The sequence below is a fragment of the Myotis lucifugus genome, unplaced genomic scaffold (genome assembly GCF_000147115.1).
Source record: "Myotis lucifugus unplaced genomic scaffold, Myoluc2.0 scaffold_21, whole genome shotgun sequence".
Classification (NCBI taxonomy): domain Eukaryota; kingdom Metazoa; phylum Chordata; class Mammalia; order Chiroptera; family Vespertilionidae; genus Myotis; species Myotis lucifugus.
Window position 1 is genome coordinate 4,833,721 of NW_005871069.1, and position 21,129 is coordinate 4,854,849.

The following is a 21,129-nucleotide window of genomic DNA, read 5'->3' on the forward strand; positions in this document are numbered from 1 at the left end:
ATCAATTATTAACCCAATTTCCAGCCACACACTTCTCTCTGGAGAATAGGGGAGTGAGGCTAAAATTTCCAAGTTTTCTAATCACTGCTTGGTCTTTCCGGTGACCAGCCCCCACTAAGAGTCTTCACTTTAGAACAAAGGTCACAGTTAACACTCAGGAAATATCAAGAGACTCAGAAGGTCTGTGTCAGGAATTAGGGTCAAAGACAAAAATTAGCACAAAAGATGTTCCTGTGCTCTTCTTACCTAGGAAATTGCAAGGTCTAGTAGCTCTGTGCTCTGGACCAGGGGCAGAGATCAATGTATATTTCACAGTCCATCCCATAGTCTCTGGTCTTGGAACCCTCATAGCAAAGTGATCTTCAACTCAAAATATGCTGGTGTATGACTAAAATCCAAGTCACTAACAACTATCCAGTCCATCATTATGTTTTACTAGAGGCCCAATGCACAAAATTCATGCAAGAGTAGGCCTTCCTTACCTCAGCTGCCGGTACCAGCTTCCCTCTGGCACCCGGGACCTGGGCTTCCCTCACAGCCCCAGCTTCACCCAGAAGGATGTCGAGAAGGATGTTCATTCTAATTAGCATATTATGCTATTATGCTTTTACTAGTAGCCCAGTGCACGAAATTCATGCACTGGGGTGGGGGGGGAAGGGGCCCCTCAGTCTGGCCTTCACCCTCTCCAATCTGAGACCCCTCAGGGAATGTCCAACTACCTGTTTGTGCCCACACTTTTAACAGATAACAGCTCCATTGTTGTTTCTTTCTTATGCTTAAAACCATTGGAATTAGTAGGTATTCAAAGTGTGTATACATTTTGGGGGGACACCCTGTATATCTCTAGTCAGCGGTGAAAGAAACCAACAGCAGATTTGGAACCCCCAGAAAGGGAACCTCGCTCACTCCCCACATGTCTCCCCACTTCACTTTCCACCTTCGTGGGCAGCAGGAGAATCAACGTTTTCTCTCATTAATTCAGAAAAGCATGTCCTGTCACCCGCTGCCCGGCAGGAGTGCTCTAGGCCCCAAGCAAGCAAGGCTCAGTCAGGGCAGCCTTCACTCATGGGTGCTGGCACCCAAAGTGCACATTCCTCCTCTAAGTCGCCCCGACTATCCCACTGTTTCACTGAGAGGACGGAATTCCTCTCCTCCTCTGGGTTCTTGATCTTGAACGCTGACCAAAGGCACCTCAGAGAGGGCCGCCCACGCCCACCAGCTCCTGCCTCAGCACCTGCATTAACCCCCGAGAGGTGATCTCATAGCTGCACTGGCCTCCGTGGGAACAGGGCATCACCACTCCGCCCTCTCACTGTCATCTCACAGGCGCCCACTCTCAGCACCCAGAACACCCAGACACTCTCCAAAAGACGTGAGCTCATCAGAGGGGATGTGTGCACATCCTGTGGGGGTGTTAGGCATGCCAGGTTGATGGAAGTGCGGTGGAGAGGCGGGGGGAACTTGTGCACGCCTTGGTTTGCAACTGTTGCAGGCGTGGGAGGGTGACAGTGTGCTGGGGAATGTTCGCATGCCAGGGGGGATGTGCACACCGGAGGCCTCTGGCTTTGCAGATCCGCAAACCCCCGGGTGGGGCCAGGAGGACGTCAGCCTGGCCCGCCACGGTGGCTGTCCCTGCGATCCTGCACCTTCTGGGCCAGGAGGTGGATCTTGCACAGCCACTCCTGGGTGCTGATGGCCTGCAGGCGCTACTTCAGCTCAGCCTGCAGACTCCGCTTGGTGCGCTCACAGCTGTCACCACTGCCATGTGGGGAGTACAGGCCACCCTCCGCCGGCCTGCCTCCCCTGTCCAGAGGCTCTCTGCGCTGCTCACCTGCCCAGAGTGATTGGGGCTGGGCGGAAGCCAGGCGTCCTGCCCTGCCCAACCCTGGCCGATCCGCCCCTGTGCGAGCTGCCGCCCCACCAGGAAGGGTCACAGATCCAGGTCCCGGGACCACGGACAGCCTCAAGCGCTGCCCCCCGCCTGGCAGGGTCACAGATCCGTGTCTTGGTCCCGTGGACAGCCTCAAGTACTGCCCCCCACCCGGTAGGGTCACGGATCCGGGTCCCGGGACCACGGACAGCCTCAAGCACTGCCCCCTGCCCGGCAGGGTCACAGATCCATGTCTTGGTCCCGTGGACAGACTCAAGCACTGCCCCCCGCCCAGCAGGTTCACGGATCTGGGTCCCGGGACCATGGACAGCCTCAAGCACTGCCCCCTGCCAGCCAGGACATGGATCCAGGTCCCAGACCAGCGACAGCCTTGCCCGCTGCAGCCTGCCTTCAGTATGCAAATTAGCCGCCATCTTGTTGCTTCAGGGTGGGGGTCCCCACTGGGGTGCCTGGCCAGTCTGGGTGAGGGGATGAAGGCTGTTTGCAGCTGGTCACACCCCCTTCAGGGTGGGGGTCCCCACTGGGGTGCCCGGCAAGTCTGGGTGAGGGGATAATGGCTATTTTCAGGCTGGCGGGCAACTGAGGCTCCCAACCTCTCCTTTTTTTCTTATTCTGGGATTTATTTACCTTCTATGGCTGTCACTGGAGCTGAGAGCCGGTTTTAGCTCTGAGGCTCGGCTCCAGCTATGAGACCTCCGCTGCTGAAAGCAGGGATCTGGGTTTGTTTGGGTTCTATACTTGTAACACTGTTGCAATCCTGCTGGCTGAAGCCCGGCTGGCTGAAAGCAGGTTTCTGGGGAATGTTTACCTTCTATATTTGCAACAATGTTTCTTAGAGTTGCAGCTCAGAGGCCGGCAGCAGCAGGAGGGGAACCTTGGCTTCCTCTGTCACTGGAGCAAGCAAGCCTCCTGTTCGCTTCAGTGCCTGGCTGCCAGCCGCCATCTTGGTTGGCAGTTAATTTGCATATCTCCCTGATTAGCCAATGGGAAGCGTTCGGGGCCACGGTCATTTTGCATCTTTTCTCTTTAATTAGATAGGATTATTCTAGACTAGAGGCCTGTTGCATGAAAATTGTCCCCTCAGCCCGGCCTGCCCCTTCTCACAGTCTAGGAGCACTCAGGGGATGTCCTACTGATGGCTTAGGCCTGCTCCCCACTCCCTCTGCGGGAGGTGACCAGCGATCAAGGGAAGGCACCACCCCCATTACCCCGCTGCTGCTGCCACTGCTGGCCCTTGGCCCTTGCTTCTTAGCACTGCCCCCCCCTGCCCACTGGTGGGTGGCTGGGGGAGGGGCTGTGGGAGGTTGAGGCACAGCAGGTCGCACCCCATCCAGCCTCTGTGGAAGTGTGGCACCTGGACTGGCCCAAACCGTGCCTCTGTGGCTGCCTCTGTGGAAGGGGCAGCACTGAACTAGGATCAGTCAGCCCCTCTCCCACTGCCTCTGTGGAAGGGGTAGCGGCGCTGGATCGGCTTGTGCCACGGCCTCTCCCACACCGAGGCCTCTCCTGTGCCACCTCTGCAGAAGGGTCTGCCGTGGACTCTCCCGCGCCAACTCTGCGAAAGTGGCTGCAGCCCTGGCCTCTCATGTGGCACCAGGCTCTCTCACAGCCTCTGTGAAATGGGCCTGTGAAAGGGGCCGAAGATGAGAGAGAATCATTGATTGGCTGCCTCTTGCACATCCCCTTCTGAGAATTGAGGTACAACCCGGGCATGTGCTCTGACCTGGAATCAAACCGGTGACCTCCTGGTTCATGGGTCGATGCTCAACTACTGAGCCACGCCGGCCGGTTCTGGGATTTTCTTTATCAGAATGTTTTAATTACTTATTAAATCCCCTTTATAGTTATAGTTCTATTCAAAATACCTATTTATTGATGATCCAGTTTTGGTAGGCTGTGTCTTTCTAGAATTTATCCATTTCTTCTAGGTTATTCAATTTGCTGACATGTATTCTCTTGTAATCCTTTTTATGTCTGCTGCACCAGTTTTATTCCCCCTACTTTCTGACTTTAGTTATTTGAGCCTTCTCTCTTTATTTTAGTTAATCCAGGTAAGGGTTTGTCAACACTGTTGATCTTTTCCAAAAAATAACTCAGTTTTACTGATTTTTTCTATTGTTTTTTATTTTATATTTTGTTTATGTTTGCTCTAGACTTTATTATTTCATTTCTTCTAGTTTTGAATTTACTTTGTTCTTCTAATTCCTTGAGATATAAAATCAGGTTGTTAATTTGAAATATTTATTTTAATTTATCTTTATTATTTAAAGTATTACGGATGTCCCATTTTTTTCCCCCACTGACCCCCTCCACACCACTCCTATCCCTAGGCCTTCCCCTCTCTATTGTCTGCCCACGGGCTATGGATATATGCTTATAGGGTTCATTGGTTTTTACCACTCTAAAATTTCTTCTTAATGCTCCTTTTATTGCACCCTATAAGTCTTGTATGTTGGGTTTTTATTTTCATCTGTAACAAAATATTTTCTAATTTCTTTTGTACTTTCTTCTTTACTCTTGCTTGTTTAAGAGTGTGTAGTTTAATTTTAATGTATTTGTGTATTTACTAGTTTTCTTCCTGCTACTTATATCTAATTTAATTCTATTGTGATCAGAAATAAATATTTTATATGAGTTTAATCTTTTTAAATTAGTTAAGACTTGTTTTGTGGCCTAACATGTTGTCTACCCTGCTGACTGATCCATGTGTGCTTGAGAAGAATGTCTATTCTGTTGTTCTTGGGTAGAGTCCTCCATAGATGTTTGTTAGGTCCAATTAGTCTATAGTGCTGTTGTTCAAGTCTTTTATTTCCTTACTAGAGGCCCGATGCACGAAATTCATGCAAGAGTAGGCCTTCCTTCCCCTGGCTCCCGGCACCGGCTTCCCTCTGGCACCCAGAACCCGGGCTTCTCTCTGGCCACCAGCAGGCACCTGGGACCCAGGCTGGCTTCCCTCTGGCCCCTGGCAGGCACCCAGGACCTGGGCTTCCCTCTCAGCACTGGCTTCGTCCCGAAGGACTTTCAGTCTAATTAGCATATTATGTTTTCATTATTATAGATTGATCTCTATCTGGTTGTTCTATCCATTATTGCTAGTGTTGTATTAAAGTCTCCTACTGTTATAATGCTGCTGTCTATTTCTCCCTCAATTGTATCGATGTTTGCTTTATATATTTAGAATCTCTAATATTTGTTGCATAAATATTCTGCCAAATGGGGTTATATTTCTAGGCATACTGGACTTGATTGTTCTTAACCCAACCATCCATAAAGTGAAAAAAAATAGGTTAATTAGAAAGAAGAAAGAAAAAGAAGAAAGAAAGAAAGAAAGAAAGAAAGAAAGAAAGAAAGAAAGAAAGAAAGAAAGGAAGGAAGGAAGGAAGGAAGGAAGGAAGGAAGGAAGGAAGGAAGGAAGGAAGGAAGGAAGGAAGAAAGGTAAACCTGTGCAGCAGAAATAATTTGTGGAAGTCAAGAGTTTGTGATGCTTTTCTCTCTGAAGCATATGCCAATTCTAAAATGAATCCTTAAGAGGTTTAAGAGGAAGGACCATTTCAATATCCCAGGCTTCCAGTTGGAACAATGAAAGACCACTTCCTAGCAGTGAAAGAGCCAGAAATAAATCAGTACTTCCAGAGACCAAAGGATACCTAACTTACTTTAGGCCTTAACTTGATTAAGATGATTTATGATTTCTATATTTATAGCCTAAATGCATGCTGGAAGCAAAAGTAAAACTTTCTAAAGGAAAAAAGGTTATTCAGTGGTACAAATTGTCTCTATGGTTTTAATACAAGGTCTGGCATTCAATCACTTTAGTTATTGATGGATAATAAAATGAAAAATTCCTTCTAATGAAAGTTTTCAAAATTTAAACATCAGTCTTAACTCTTAACAATCAACTGATTAATCTTTCTTGTCAATCCAGGAAATTAAAGTCAGAGATTTGGGAGGGAAAACAGGTGTTTTGTGGCCATTGACCACTTATAATATTGCGATAAAATAAGGTCAGAGAGTTAGCACATAGTTCTACACGTAGGTTTGCTAGATAAAATAAGGAACATCCAGAAATTTTGATTTTCAGATAAACAGCATTTTTAATTTTCTTTTGGTAAAAGTATATCTCTAATATCACATGGAATAAACACATTAAATATATTTATTATTCATCTAAAATTCAAATTTAACTAGGTTTTCTGTATTTTTATTTGCTATATCTGGCACCCCTACCTATGTAATAATAAGCAAGCCTGGAATTGAAGTGATAAAACTCATAGTTTATTGCTGCCCAACCAAAGAAGAAAAAAATGTTATTTTTTGCTTAATTATTATACAAACTATGTATTCCCTCCCAGAACACATTTTACTCACGGGTTGAATTGTCTAATAAGCACATTATTAAATTGACTTATTTTAAATATTCTAGTTAAATTCTACTACTCAAAAATGTTCTGCAGACCAATGCCAATCTTTGAGTGGTTTGTCACTGCCAACTGGGTTCATAATTGTGATAGGATCAAGGTGTAATCCAACTGCATCATAAGGCACACTCATTACCTACCTGGCATTTTTAGTAATGAGAATTCCTTGATTAAGGAGGCAGTGTGTTGATTGCAATTCTGACTGAAGCTCTCTATCTACATTAACCAGGATCAAAGACTTCAGTGATTGGCTGGTAGGCATGGTTACTTATAGGAATCCAAAGGTAAGTTTTCTTTGTAAAGAATTCTGCTTTGTTATAAGTTATGTATTTTCTATTATTGGATTCAGTTCATAAGGCTTTGTATACAAGGATATATGTTTAACAGTTAACATTTTAAAACATTGTACTTAAATCTAGTGTAGATCATGAAAATGTTATATTAAGGATCATTAGTATACAAAAGATAGAACAGGAAAATATCAGTCAACAAATTCATTGTGTAGATTCTTGTTCTAATCCTGTTAAAATTACCATATACTCCATTAAATTAAACCCTGTGACTGCCTTTCAAGATATGAAAATGTTGATGAAATTTTAAAATATTATTGTAAGAACTGGAACTTCATTGAACACTTATTAACTATCAGAAATTGTTTAAAGTGCTTTACTCAGTTAATTCATTAAATCTATTAGAAATGTAAGCTTCCTGTTTTCACACATAGTCAACAAATTGAAACAAACTATTCCTTATTAAAAATTTTAAGAATCACATTAAATTTAGAATTTGATTCAAATAAAATCTATTGGAAACATGACTCTAAGGATTGAATGTTGTTTGCTTAGTTCCCAACTCTTGTTTAGTTCTGATATTAAAATAGCCTAAATATAACAAATGGTTACCCAGTTATGTAAATTATGCTTTATTACAATTACATATTGATAACACCTTTACCAAGAATAGTATAACCTCAATTGTGGAAGGCTTATATTACATTATTTTAGGAGATGAAGTGACAGGAACGAGGGATTCATTTGAAATTATAGAAAAAGATGATGCATTTGAGTGACAACAGTTTGGAAAAAATAGATGACTAAGTCCTCAGGCTATAGTTCTCCAGATTATGAGTAAGTGTTTGCACACTCTTGGACAAGGTACATTTGTGAGTAGGAAAACCAGTCAACATGGGAAACTGGTCCAAGGAAGACAGAAACAGGATCAAATCCATGTAGAAGAGGGGGTTTAACATGGCCCCAGAATAATATGGAGACTAAGTAAAATGATGACAAGAAAGGGGAAGTAAGGTACTACAGAATCTGAGGGGAAAGACTATCTTAAATAAACCAATGACTCAAAAAATACTTTCAAAAGTTATATTTGGAACAAAAGTAGCAAAGATGGGATTTTTCCATGGTTAGAAGTCTGATTGATGATAAGAGAAAATTGGATCTTACTTATTTGTTGCTAGTTTCAATACTGAGAAAAATTACTTTGAGATGGAAGAGAATGAAACAATCACATATACATGAGAATTGAAGTATAAGCTAAATGAAATATGCGTGTATGTGCATGTGTGTGTGAATGTGTGTACACCTTGTAACACCGAATGAATTGCTGTCTATGCTAAATATGAATTACACACCAGCCACCGACGAAACTGAATGAAATCATCTACTCTTTATCAATGATCTCTAGTGAAGGGTGAAGAACTGTAAAGGTGAGCATAACTATAGCTAAGTGGACTTTTGCCTAGGACATTTTCTGAATATATAGAAAAGGAAAAAATATCACTGAGATCTAGGACAAGTCATGTCATACTAACTACATTTCATTTTAACAGAATTTCCAAACCAGTGGGTTGCAGAAATGCTATGGGCATATTTCTTCCTGTTATAGGCACCAAAGAAGTGTTACCGGACAGGACAGCCCCTGAGTCAATAGGAGAGGCTGTTCTCAACCTCGAACTTTATCTTCTCATGTAAATGAATTTATACTACAGACCTTGGCTGCTTTGTGAAAAGCCAATTTATTAAAGCAATGAAAGCATGCACTTTTATTGAAAAAGCAAAGCAAGCAAACAAACCTTTACATCTGGCTTATGAAGGGCAGATGGACTCTCAGCCAACCTGAAGAGCTGGCTGGGTGGGGGCCTGGGGCGTTATATACCCTCCTTTCTATAGGCTTAAAGTTTTTTTGCTGATTATTTTGGTACTGATTCATTCTCAAGGTGCTTTTTTTTTTTTACTTTGTTGTGGCCTTCCCAGAATTCATGAGAAGTACCTGGCAACTTTATCTTGCCAAGCCTTGAGACTGCTGGCTTCTCTGTTTATGGAGTAAACTGTCCTTTTTTCCTTTCCCCTTCCCTTTCTGCATTCTCTGCTTTAGGGAGTTTTTTGAATCATTTGCTCTCATGTCCTTGGCTGGGGAAGATAATGGTTTGTTAGTTACAAATTGCCCACACTGTTTCCCCTTGTTTCAACTTTCCTGTCTCAGTTTCCCTAGTCCTCCTGTCCTAGAACCCTATAACATTCCTAGTTCCGAATTTCATGTGAAATGCTCTTTTATGCCATTTTAAGGGCAAATCAAGATACATGAGTTGAATGACAGTATAGGGTGGATGACAGTTGGTTAAGGTAAGTAAGGTACTGATGCTGATCTGGAAAGACATTTCTATAGCCAAAAGAAGGGCGAGGATTAAAATTCACAGACATTTTCATCTCATTTCTGGGTTTTTATAAGCTCAACAGGATAGTAAATGCAACTGATTTATTCAGGGCTCCCAGGATAAAATGATAGGCAAAATCTGACAAGTTAAAATTTAATAAAGAAAGATGACATAACTTACACGTAAGCCCCAAAAGCAGCTTTAGAAATAGCAGGGAGTACAAATACTGCTTTGCTGCAGCACATGGGAACAAAATCTGTGTTTATAATACAAGTCACTGATATAGTGTGATTGAATTAATTAAAATATGGAACCTTGTTAACAGGCACTCTATATTCCTGCGCAAGATTAGACAGCTCTCACACAGAGTTTAGAGGAGTGGTTGGTGCTTGGCTTGACGAACACACAGAACTAGCCCTAGCCGGTGGCTTGGTTGGTTGGAGCATCATCTCATGCACCAAAAAGGGTGTGGGTTCGATCACCAGTCGGGGCGAGTATGGGAGGCGACCAATCACTCTCTCTCATCTCTATAAAATCAATGAACATATCCTCAGGTGAAGATTAAAAACTAAAATAAAATAATAGCTAAAGCTAAAAGACTAGAGCTAGTGCAGAGATAAGTAAATAGGAAGATACCATGATTGGAGATGAATTAAAGATGGAAGGATGTTGTAATGACATCATCAGTCCCTTTTACCTGCCTGAAGGATCACAGATGCCCTCTGACCCTTCTTCTCCTGAGAATGCATTTGTCCAAACAGGAGCTCCTCTCTTGGAAAGTCACTTCCTAACCACTCATCTGACCCTCACCCACATCTACCCCACACCATAACACAAGAGGCAGGCCTGCAGCCCAAAGTTGACTGATACAGAAGTACACAGTCCAGACCCCTTACCCCAATGTGGGGTCCACACAGTGGTATCAGTCTGGTGTGCTATGGGGATGCCCAGGGACCTAGGTGTAGCTTGTCCTTGAGCCCTGGGCATGGTGCATTCTATCAGTCATTTATGTACATAGACACCATCAATAGTACAAAGAAAGTAAAGAAAAGAAGAAGCTGTCAGAGAAAATGGTGATACCCCAAAATAGCTGCCTCAACTGACCTCAGTCAAAGTTAGTTCTTTCTGGTATTGCCAACATGCAGGATAATGAATTCAGGAGTAACTCTGTGGCTTGAAATATTCAACGGTTGTTCCTGTACCTGAAGCCCAGCTTTAAAAAAAATGACTACTAAAGTTTTTGTAACAAGGTTAAAAATAATATATTTTAAAATTAAGATGTATTCTACTAATCAGACATTTATTTTTTGATGGTACCAATAAATTTCATCATTTCCTTAAGTCAGATATTGATTTTTAATATTTGTCATTTTGCCCAAAATGTGCTTTGTTCAGCTCATATATAGTCCCATTTGCACCTGCATCTCTCTCTCTCTCTCTCTCTCTCTCTCTCTCTATATATATATATATATATATATATATATATATATATATATGAAACAAAAATTTCTCTAATGCTAACACTTACTATGTGGGATGCACACCAACATTTCCTGTTTTACTCTATGACTTATTTAGATGATCCACTAATCTCACTTTATAGCCTGAAACCATGATGCTCAACAACACTGGACTAAATGTCCCTAATATTTCCTCAAATTCCAAGAAAACATTATGTTAAAACTAGTGTCTATTTTAACATAAAGAACATTACATTTAACACTGTACCATTCAGTGAAAATTCCTAGAGGTCCTAGAGAGTCCATGACTGTATAGTTCAGCTTTCATCTAAGGCCCAGGTTCCTTGGAAATCTATATAAATTAATTTTGATCACCTGCCTTCTCTGAACCACCTGTTCCAAGCCTTACAAAGCTCCTAATCCTCCAATATATTTTTTACAAACTCGTAGATATTTACTTTCTTCAAAAAGAAGCTAGGCAATATTTCTCCAAAATAATCCATTCACTCAAAACAAGTCTCATTGTGCAATTGATATTTCTGGAGAAGTCCTGAAAAGGCATTTCTCATAGAAATGAAGTGTCATCATTATAGGTGACATATCTGAGATGCATGTTGGCTGCCCCACATTGAGGAGTGGCACGAGCCACCATCACTCCCAGCTCTCTCCACCTTACTAGCTTCCAAGACCCTTGCTTCCCCTTCTCTAGTCCTAGGGCTTTGTACCTCCAAATCCTCTTCCCTGGAGCCCCTGCTGCTGAAATTGCACATTCATAGTGAAGGTTTCAGGCAGGTCATCATGCCATCTGCCTACAAGAATGCTCCATTGGACAGGTGAGGCTATAGGTAACCAACACTGCTGGCCTTGTATATTTGTTTGATTTGACTACAGTTTTATCTTGTGGGGGCTATTAAGGGTTCACAGAGAGTGAGTTGTTTAGGAAACAAATAAATCAATTGCTCAAAAGAGAACTGAGAATACCTTTGATATAGTGTGGAATAGAAAAAAAAAATGAGAATCACCAAAAACTGTGGTGAAGAAAAGCTAGGCCAGAAATTCTGCCTTTACACTGAGGTATGGAGGATGACCTGATAGGAGTGGGAGCTGGAAGAGTAGGTGGAGGTAATTTCCCATCTATTGGTTTGAGTCTGAGACAAGGTAAGAGCCAGGTAATAGAAAGCAGTTAAAAACTTAATCAATAAAGAAATGTTTTAAAAAATCATAAAAAAATGAATGAGAAGGGCAGAGGAGCAGCGTGAAGAATTAGTATTGCAGAAGAGAAAAGGAGAGTAGAAATTCCTGTAAAAGGACCCAGCATGTCCCTGAGGCTGATGGTGTGTCCACCTGCTGCCTGAAGAGAGAGGACCCCTGGCTGGAAGACAGAGGCACAGGGAGAGGCCTGGCATGGCCTGGGTGGAGCTCCTGATCTGTGTTTTACCAGATGGTCACTGCAGGTGAAAATGTATGACACTCCTTTTTGTCTTTCATAATAAATAACCAAGTGTTTTTCCATTTAAAATAAAATAAATTGGACTTTTAAAAGTATATTAAAGCAAACCACATTCTGTCTCAGCCTCATTATTCTTTCCTTTTTTTCTTTTATTATACACTAGAGGCTCGACGCACAAATTTCGTGCAAGGGGCTCAGCCGTCGCAGCCCTGGCTTCATCCAGAGGTCGTCTGAAAGGACGTCCGGAAGGTTGTTTGGCTGTCCAGTCTAATTAGCATATTATGCTTTTATTATTATAGATTTGCTCCTTCCAAGATTCTGTCCCGCATCTTGGCTTTTACTTTCATAGATTTTCAACTTTTTCAACCTGCCCCTCATCAAAGAAGTATACTAATACATATTTTTATTTAATCAATCCACCAATATTTGTGAACATTTTCTGTATGTTAGACTTGTAGGCCAAGTTGGGTGAGCAAATGCATAGACATGTGGCCCTCCACTCATAGAGGGTGAATGGGACAGAGAGGAAATAAGACATATGTACAAAATATATATATATATATATATATATATATATATATATGTGCAAAAGTAACATGCAGAAATAACTCTAACACAGAAAGTCCCTTTACATTAAGAAGAAGTAACTCTTTGTTGCTCACTTGTAACCTTTGTTTATGTTTTCATTGATTTTAGAGAGGAAGAAGGACAGGGAGAGACAGAGAGAAACATCAATGATGAGAGAGAATCAGAGATCTGCTGCCTCCTGCAGGCCCCCTACTAGGAATGGAGCCCACAACTCTAGCATGTGCCCTGACCAGTAATTGAACCATGACCTCCTGGTTCATGGGTCCATGCTCAACCACAGAGCCACACTGGTTGGGCTGCTCATTTGTAATCTTGAAATTAACTACCTGCCACTTCTCTCTGAAGAAGACAGAAAAACAGAAAGTGTTCTCTCACCAATTACCCTTGACCAACTCTTGCTTTTTATTTCCAAAATAAACTGCACCAAGAGACTCAAATTCTCACTAGATTCACAATGTCTTGTGGACACAGATTAACTCTGGGTCTGGGAATAGATGTTGGACTAAGATAGCACTGGTTTTATATAAACAAATAACAATAAGTAAATTACATTTTTTCACAGGAGGGAGGCAAATGGCTACATAAGAAGCAGGGGGGATAAAACTCTAGAAACTTACAATCTCCCATAAGTGGGAGAGGCAGTTTGAAAGAGCAAATGGTGAAACAAATATTTTCCTCTGCAGAAATAATAATTAAATAACTTCAACATAGAAAATAATGAGGTTTTTTGTTGTTGTTATTTTGTTTTTTAAACAAAGGATGAGTACTGAGAAAAAGAACTGTCATCAGATCTGAGAAAATACACCCACTGAAGCTTTCACAGTCTGCAGGACCTGAATTTCGAAGTTATTTAGTCTTTTGTTGTGGTGCATTTGGGGAAAACACAATATTTTGATGTTTGTTTGTTTTGTTTTGTTTTCTCACTGTAACAATTGGAGAGGAAGAATGTGACTAAGTCAATCCAAGAACTAAACATGTCTTAAAAATCACCTAAGATCTGGCCAGGTGGCTCAGTTAGTTGGAGGGTCATCCCATACACCAAAATGTTGGGGGTTCAATTCCAGGTCAGAACACATATCTAGGTTGCAGTTTCCATCTGAGGTCAGAGTGTGTACAGGAGGCAACTGATTGATGTTTCTCTCTCACATAGATGTTCCTCTCTCTCTTTCTCTTAATTTTCTCTAAAATCAATAAAAATATATCATCAGGTAAGGATTAAAAAACCACATAAGAATGTTCTTATGATGAAAAAAATGTTTAAATAAATACAAGGTCAATATACTAGATACTTGCTAAGCACAAATATTGCTTGAAGCTGGAATTGACAAAAAGGCATAAAGATCATTAAGGACATTAAAAAACATGACAGTGAGCATGTGATAAATTTAAAAGGAGAAAATTTATTCTAAAGCAATATTTGTCTAACTACTGGTCATGAAATTAAATGGCAATGTTGAGGGATGGGACTTCCTGAAGATTAAAGTGGTGTGATTTATTTTTAAGATTGCACTAACAAAATGTGCTAGTTGATGAATTTTGAGGGAAATATAAGGGAAAGTTGACTAGAAATGTTTGAGTCTGAGCGTTCTTCACAACCAGTAGAAGCGTAGCATGAACATTATCATCTTCATTGTCAAAAGGTGGAGCCCATTCTTAGTTCAGTTCCCCCTTTGAATCAAGAAGGTGCCTGTATATTTCTGCTGGAGAGAGAGGGAGAAAAAAATCGGTCTGCTCTTCGCTTAGTCATTGTTACCAGATCTCTGAGTCCTTGCTTCCTCTTTCTAGACTCTCCTTAGTAAGGAATTTAATTTTTATATATTTTGTATGGCAAAATCATTTTCTGAAAAGGCACTGGAGCCACTCTACTTCTATCTGTGCACTTAACTTCCCCATTCAGTGCTCTGGTGTCTATTAATTCACTAGAGGCCTGGCCTGTGGGATTGGGCCAAAACCGGCTCTCTGACATCCCCCAATGGGTCCTGGATTGTGGGAGGGCACAGTCCAGAACAAGGGACTCCACCGGTGCATGATTGGGGCCGGGAGAGATGTGGGAGGTTGGCCAGCTGGGGAGGGACCGCAGGAGGGCTTCAGGGCATGTCCAGCCCATCTTGCTCAATCTGATTGGCCGGACCCCAGCAGCAAGCTAACCTACTGGTCAGAGCACATCATAGCAACTGGTCGACTGGTTGAATGTCTGCCTCCTGTTGGTCAGTGCATGTCATAGCAAGCAGTTGAGTGGTCTTAGCATATCATTAGCATATTACGCATTGATTGGTTGAACTGCCAACTGAACAACCAGACACTTAACATATTAGGCTTTTATTATATAGGATTTTTCATTGAAAATAGATATTCACACATCAATTTACATGTGCAACTACAGTATACAAAGATTGATATCTCTTTAATTACTATTATCCAGATGTTCCTTTGAAGTGACATAAATGACTATTGATCTTATTCAAATATAACTATCTTTCCTCAAACATGTTTGGGGTTTTCCACTGAATGGCCTGAGGATCTGGCCTAGGGGTCACACGATAAAAGAGGATAATTATTTTTAGCTAAGTTTGACTTGGGAATAAAAGAATTTTTTAATTTATGTATTCCACGAGCATTTTTAAACACTTACTATATGCCAGGCACAGTTCTAAACATTAAGGAATTCATCAGTTTAAAAGTTTATGCTTGAAATATATTTGACCCATTTCCAAAATTTTAATCAAACTTTAAAGAACAAAAATTTGCCAGCATCAAGAACTTTCAGGGAAATGTGATAATCAGCAATGCCCATCAGCAGACTCTGTGTATCTGAGTTAATGGAGTTTCTGACATACAAATCCCATATGCTACACAAGATTCCGTTACATGGGCTTGCATCAGGAGAACAATTTGAAGGAATAGGACCCTGAAGAAAAACATGAGGCTATAGGCTACATCAAAGTGAAAAATGAAGAGAACTGACTAATTTGAAGCAGTTAAGCTGTTTTCTATCTAAGGTATCTATGAATGAATGAGTTTTCTTCATTAAAGAACTTGGTTCTTGTGTGTTTAAATAAGGAGTCAGATACAAGTACAACATAACATAAGCATTTCCAAATCAATGTGTCTTACAATGAAATTTCCAGAGAAAAAGGTTAGTGCTGAATATGGGATGAGTTTTCTTGGGAAAATTAATGAATAAAAAGCCTTTATCACCAAATATAGAGCTACTGAATCTGTGAAATTACTTGAGAGCAGTAACTATAACCTCAGCAATCTTTACATATGGGGCTGAATTGACTTTCTCAGTGATTTCCCATTTTTGGTCCCAATAATATTTAACCTAGAGCATTTGATTTGATCACTCCCTACTGTCATTAAATAAAGGAAGCTACCCTGAGCCAAATGGTGAACTCAGGCATTTTCACAGCTTTATTCATTTACTGTTATACACTCATTTATTGAACATTCACACATATATGCCAAAACTACAAAGATAAATTATGCATGTTTCTTATTCTCAACAAACATTGTCAAGGAGAGGGAGGTAAACATGAATTAAGGGCAATACAGTCAGTATACAGAGAGCAGAGAGGAGGAAGTGGTCACATCTGACTGAAGGTAAAGAGGAAAGGTCTATGGAAGAATGATAAGGGAGGTTTGGAATAAGAGTCAGCCTCTCCTGGGAACTGGGGCAGCAGACACCAGGAGTGAAATCTCCTCAGCAAAGGAAGCAATGGAGCTAAGCTGTGGAAGTGGGACACACACTCTGATGCCATGGTTGGAGCAAAGAGCTCTGGGAATTCTGAGCCCTACAAGAGATGAGGCTAGAGGTTAGGAAGAACAAGGAAATGAGAGTCTAGGCAAAGTAGGACCTGACTCATAGGAACTGTGAAATCGGGTCTTGGAAAGGATTTCAGGAGGAACCTATGCTCAGAGCCTTGGTACTTTCAAAATATAATTTGGACCCAACTGGTGTGGCTTAGTGGTTGAGCATCAACCTATGAACTAGGGGGTCACGATTTAATTCCCCGTCAGGCCACATGCCCACCTTGCAGGCTCAATCCAGGAGGCAGCAGATCAATTTCCTCTCTGAAATCAATAGAAAATATACTTTAGAAATACACACATACACACACACACAAACACACACACACACACACACACACACACACACACACACACACATATATATATATATATATATACTAGAGGCCCAGTGCACGAAATTCATGCATGGAGGGAGGGAGGGAGGGTCCCCTCAGCCCAGCCTGCACCCTCTCCAATCCAGGACCCCTCAGGGGATGTCTGATTGCCCGTTTAGGCCCGATCCTGGGGATTGGGCCTAAACCGGCAGTTGGACATCCCTCTCACAATCGTGGACCGCTGGCTCCTAACCACTCACCTGCCTGCCTGCCTGATCGCCTCTAACTGACCCCCCTGCCAGCCTGATCACCCCTAACCGCTTCTGCCTGCCATCCTGATAGCCCCTCACTGTCCCCCCCCTGCTGGCCTGGTTGCCCCTAACTGCTCCCCCTGCCAGCCTGGTCACCCCACACAGCCTGTTCAGTCGTCCGTTCGGTTGTTTCATTTGCGACAGTCACTTATAGTCAATTATATATATATAATTTGGTTACCTACAGAAAGAATAGACTCTTTCCACCATGCCTCTTAACTATCATTTTACTTTTTTTTCCTTTAAAAACCTTATTGTAACTGTGTTATGAGTCTCCTCATGCACTGTTTTGAGGACACAACGTGGCACATGTGTTACTCTGGCTTAGAAAGCAAAACCTGGCTCAGCCCGGAGGATGCGTCCGGCAAGCCTGAACAGAGGAATGTTCTAATAAAAAAAGTTAAAATTTCTTAAAAAATGTCAATACTGTAAAGAAAAAAGAAAGGCTGAGTAAGTAGTAAAAATTAAAAGAGGCCAAGGAGACATGACAACAAATATAAGGGAAGGGGGAAATGTTCTAAAAATCACTTTGGGTCAAGGGATGAAATTAGAATATGAACAATAGATGAAATAAAACATTAAATAGCAGTTAATTTTATTGAATTTACTGAGGTTGTTAACTGTACTATAGCTATATGAGTATTTTCTATTTTTAGAAAATGCACAGTGAAATATTTAGATGCAAAGGGCCATGATATCACTTTCACACAAATGGTTTATAAAATACTATATATGTCTCTGTGTGTGCATATATGCATGCATATGAACACACATACACATATACATACAGAGAGAGATAACATAAGTGAAATAAATTATTAACAAGTGTTTAACCTGAGTAAAATGCATATGGGTGTTTTTTATATTATTTTGCAACTTTCCTATGAATTAAAATTATATCTAAATAAAAAGATAAAAATAAAATAAAACAATAACAAAATTTAATGGGTAGCCTTTCTGGTTAGAGCCATATAGAAAACCTCCCAGGACCCATCAGATGGCAAGAGGCAGCCCAAATTCTAGAAAGGCAGTGCCACCCCACTCCCCTCTCCCCTTCCACCCAATACTCTCTCAGCTGGGGTCCCACAAACTCCCTTATAAATGCCACTGTCACCCTTGCAGTTTCTAGGAGCCCCATACAGCCATTCACTCAACAAACCCCCCTCAGCACATCCGGTGCCTTTAACTGCGCTCCAACACTAGAACAAAGTGTATACTCCAGGATCGCTTCTTGAGTGAGGGGTTGGGCCCTCGGCCCAGGCCTAGTTCTGCCTTTTTGAAACTATTTGCTTGAGCTCAAAACAACTCTGAACCTCAGATGCATGATAGGCAACATACACAATTTACCTTGAATGTCAATCAAGTGTTGCCGGAGAACGCATTTTATAAGTGCACCAGTAGTCTGGTTGATTGGCTCATTGTCTGTCTTTCTGTCTTAGGCTAAGTGTGCAGAAGTGCCTCCCACTGGGCTGAGTTGAAGCTTTCTCTCCACTCTCCTTGCTCGCATTTTTCAGGGAAGTCATAACTAGTGAGGAGTTTGTAAGAGGGAAAAGAAGATAAATGCTCCCCCAGAAACACAACTCCAGAGGAGGTATCTTAGGGACCCTGTAAGAGAAGTACGTACAGACATTCTCACTTTCTGCAAGACTATTTTTGTCTGTGGTCATCTCACTAGACGTGATCAACCTCTGGAACAATTGCAGTTTTAACAGCCAAGTCCTGGGATTGGCTGGTGTTTGTAAATTTACCAAGTCACAGATGTAAATTGCATATCTAGAGGCTGGTGTGCTGCAATAAGAGTGAACATTCAGCTTTTACCCCCACTTTCTTTTTAACCCATGAGGTAAAAGTAGGTTTCTAAAATACTACATAAGGTTTCTACCAGAAAAACAACAACAGGAAATTGTGTTCAATATTGGGAAATCTAGGAGAGGTTAATGGGAGAACCCTTCCCATTGTCAAAATGAAGATAAAGATGCTGTGTGTGTCCACCTAACCTGTCCTGGAATGAAATTAATAGGTGATTGTCCATTGGAAAGGCCATATAAATAAAGCAGACCCCAAATGCTGAAGATGAGGCAGACAAATCCAGCTTGTCGGTTAATGAGCTTAATAGGGAACTTAAGCACAGGAACGTGGTTTCTGTTAGCAGCAGGGTGTTCAGATATCCACATATTTCACCCTCCAGATCCACACCCATATCCCCTCTTGGAAATGAAAATGCATGGGTGTCAGAGGAAGCAAAGCGACCAGACACCAGGAGACTCTGGCACCAAGGTGAGCTAAGAGATACATGCAAGATGCCTAGCTCTGGAAAAGGATTCATGGGAATTCTGTGATTAGCCCAAAACCTGGGTCACATTCTAGAAGAATAGTGGCCCAGAGGCTCAGGTTCCTTCATTTAGAAGTTGAGGTGGTGAATTAGCTGCAAGATGGAGTCAGTTCTGTGCACTCAATGATAATCCATCTCGTCCCAAATTTCAAAAGAAAATTTCAGTTAGTGTAATGCCCACATTGTAATAAAATTTATTTAAAAATTATTTGTATTCTGTATGCAAATGTGTAGATACAATTCCATTAGAAGACAAAATGAAAACATTCATATTTATATACCTAACTAGAGGCCCAGTGCATGAAAATCCATGCACTGGAGGAGGGGGTCCCTCAGCCCGGCCTGCCCTCTCTCAGTCTGGGAGCCCTCAGGGGCGGAAGGCAACCCAGCGATCAGGGTAAGGTGACGCCTCATCATACTTCTGCTGCTGCCACTGCCAGCAGTGCAAGCCTCGGGTGGCCCTGGGCGGCTGGGCAGCCAACATCCGAGACTTGCCTGTGCCTCGGGCCAACCCTGGGCAGCTGGGGGGCTGAGGGGACTGGGGGACTCTGGAGGCAGGCGTGCGTGTGCCTGCCGCCCCGGCGGGGCTGAGGAGACTGGGCACCACCATCTTGTGGCTGTGGATGCCACCATCTTTGAGAGTATGGAAGCCAATTAGCATATTCCCTTCTTATTGGCTGTGGGCACCACCATCGTTGAGGGTGGGGCAGTCAATTAGCATATTCCCTTCTTATTGGCTGTGGGTGCCGCCATCGTTGAGGGTGTGACAGTCAATTAGCATATCCCCTCCTTATTGGCTGTAGGTGCCACCATCTTTAAGGGCGTGGCAGTCAATTAGCATATCCCCTCCTATTGGCTGTGGGCACTGCCATCTTTGCGACAGCATGAGGGTCAATTAACATATTCCCTCTTTATTAGATAGGGTTATAATAAATACATTGGAATTGGAAAAAAAACATATTGAACTGATTATTATCAATGCCTTCTTTATAGTGGACATTGGATATAAGTGATACATAAGCATCTTGGATCTACATAAATGTAGGTCTGCATGACCAAGGCAGTATGAGAGCGTGAAAGCCGGTGACTCACATAGCATGGCTACCACTGTCATCAGAGACACAGTGTTCCCAAATGATAAATAATTAAATGAAATATCAAACAGCATAAAAACCACCTACTTTCAATTTACATGACAGATGCTCTCTTTGAAAACCCAATGTATATTAAAGCTGCAAAAAATGTTTAAAATATATATGTTAAACAGTTAGGTTTAAATTTTGTAAGCTCCCCCAGAAACACAACCCCAGAGGAGGTATCTTAGGGGCCCTGTAAGAGAGGTGCACACAGACATTCTCACTCTCTGCAAGACCATTTTTGTCTGTGGTCATCCCACCAGTCTCTGCCTGACTTCCCTCCAGGTGAACAGTGCTGACAAAGAAGAGGTAGGTCAGTGGGAGGGTTTGTGAAGTAACCTAGGAATCACTGGCTGAGAGCATTTCCATTTCTGAGGAGTTTTTTAAACAATGAGAGAATGTCTAGGGGAATAAAGGAAAAACAATGGCAGAAATGTACATCCCTGATTAGGCTACAAATGAATGTACACTTCATGGCTACAAGTTTCATTCTAACCATGAAGTTAATTCTGAGCAGTTTGTTCCACTTCATGATTTGAAAGGACATTTTAACTATGTTATTTAGTCCCTAATTTTATAACTGGCTTTATGTCAAATACTAGAGTGTATAATCTCCATTTTTATCTACTGTATATTTAAAGACATTAACTTATTCTAATGAAAAATTGGGTTGAGCTAAACCTGCATTACTTAGATATAAATTATTTTTTAGAAAATTGCAAAGAAATGTTCATCCATTGGTATAAATGAG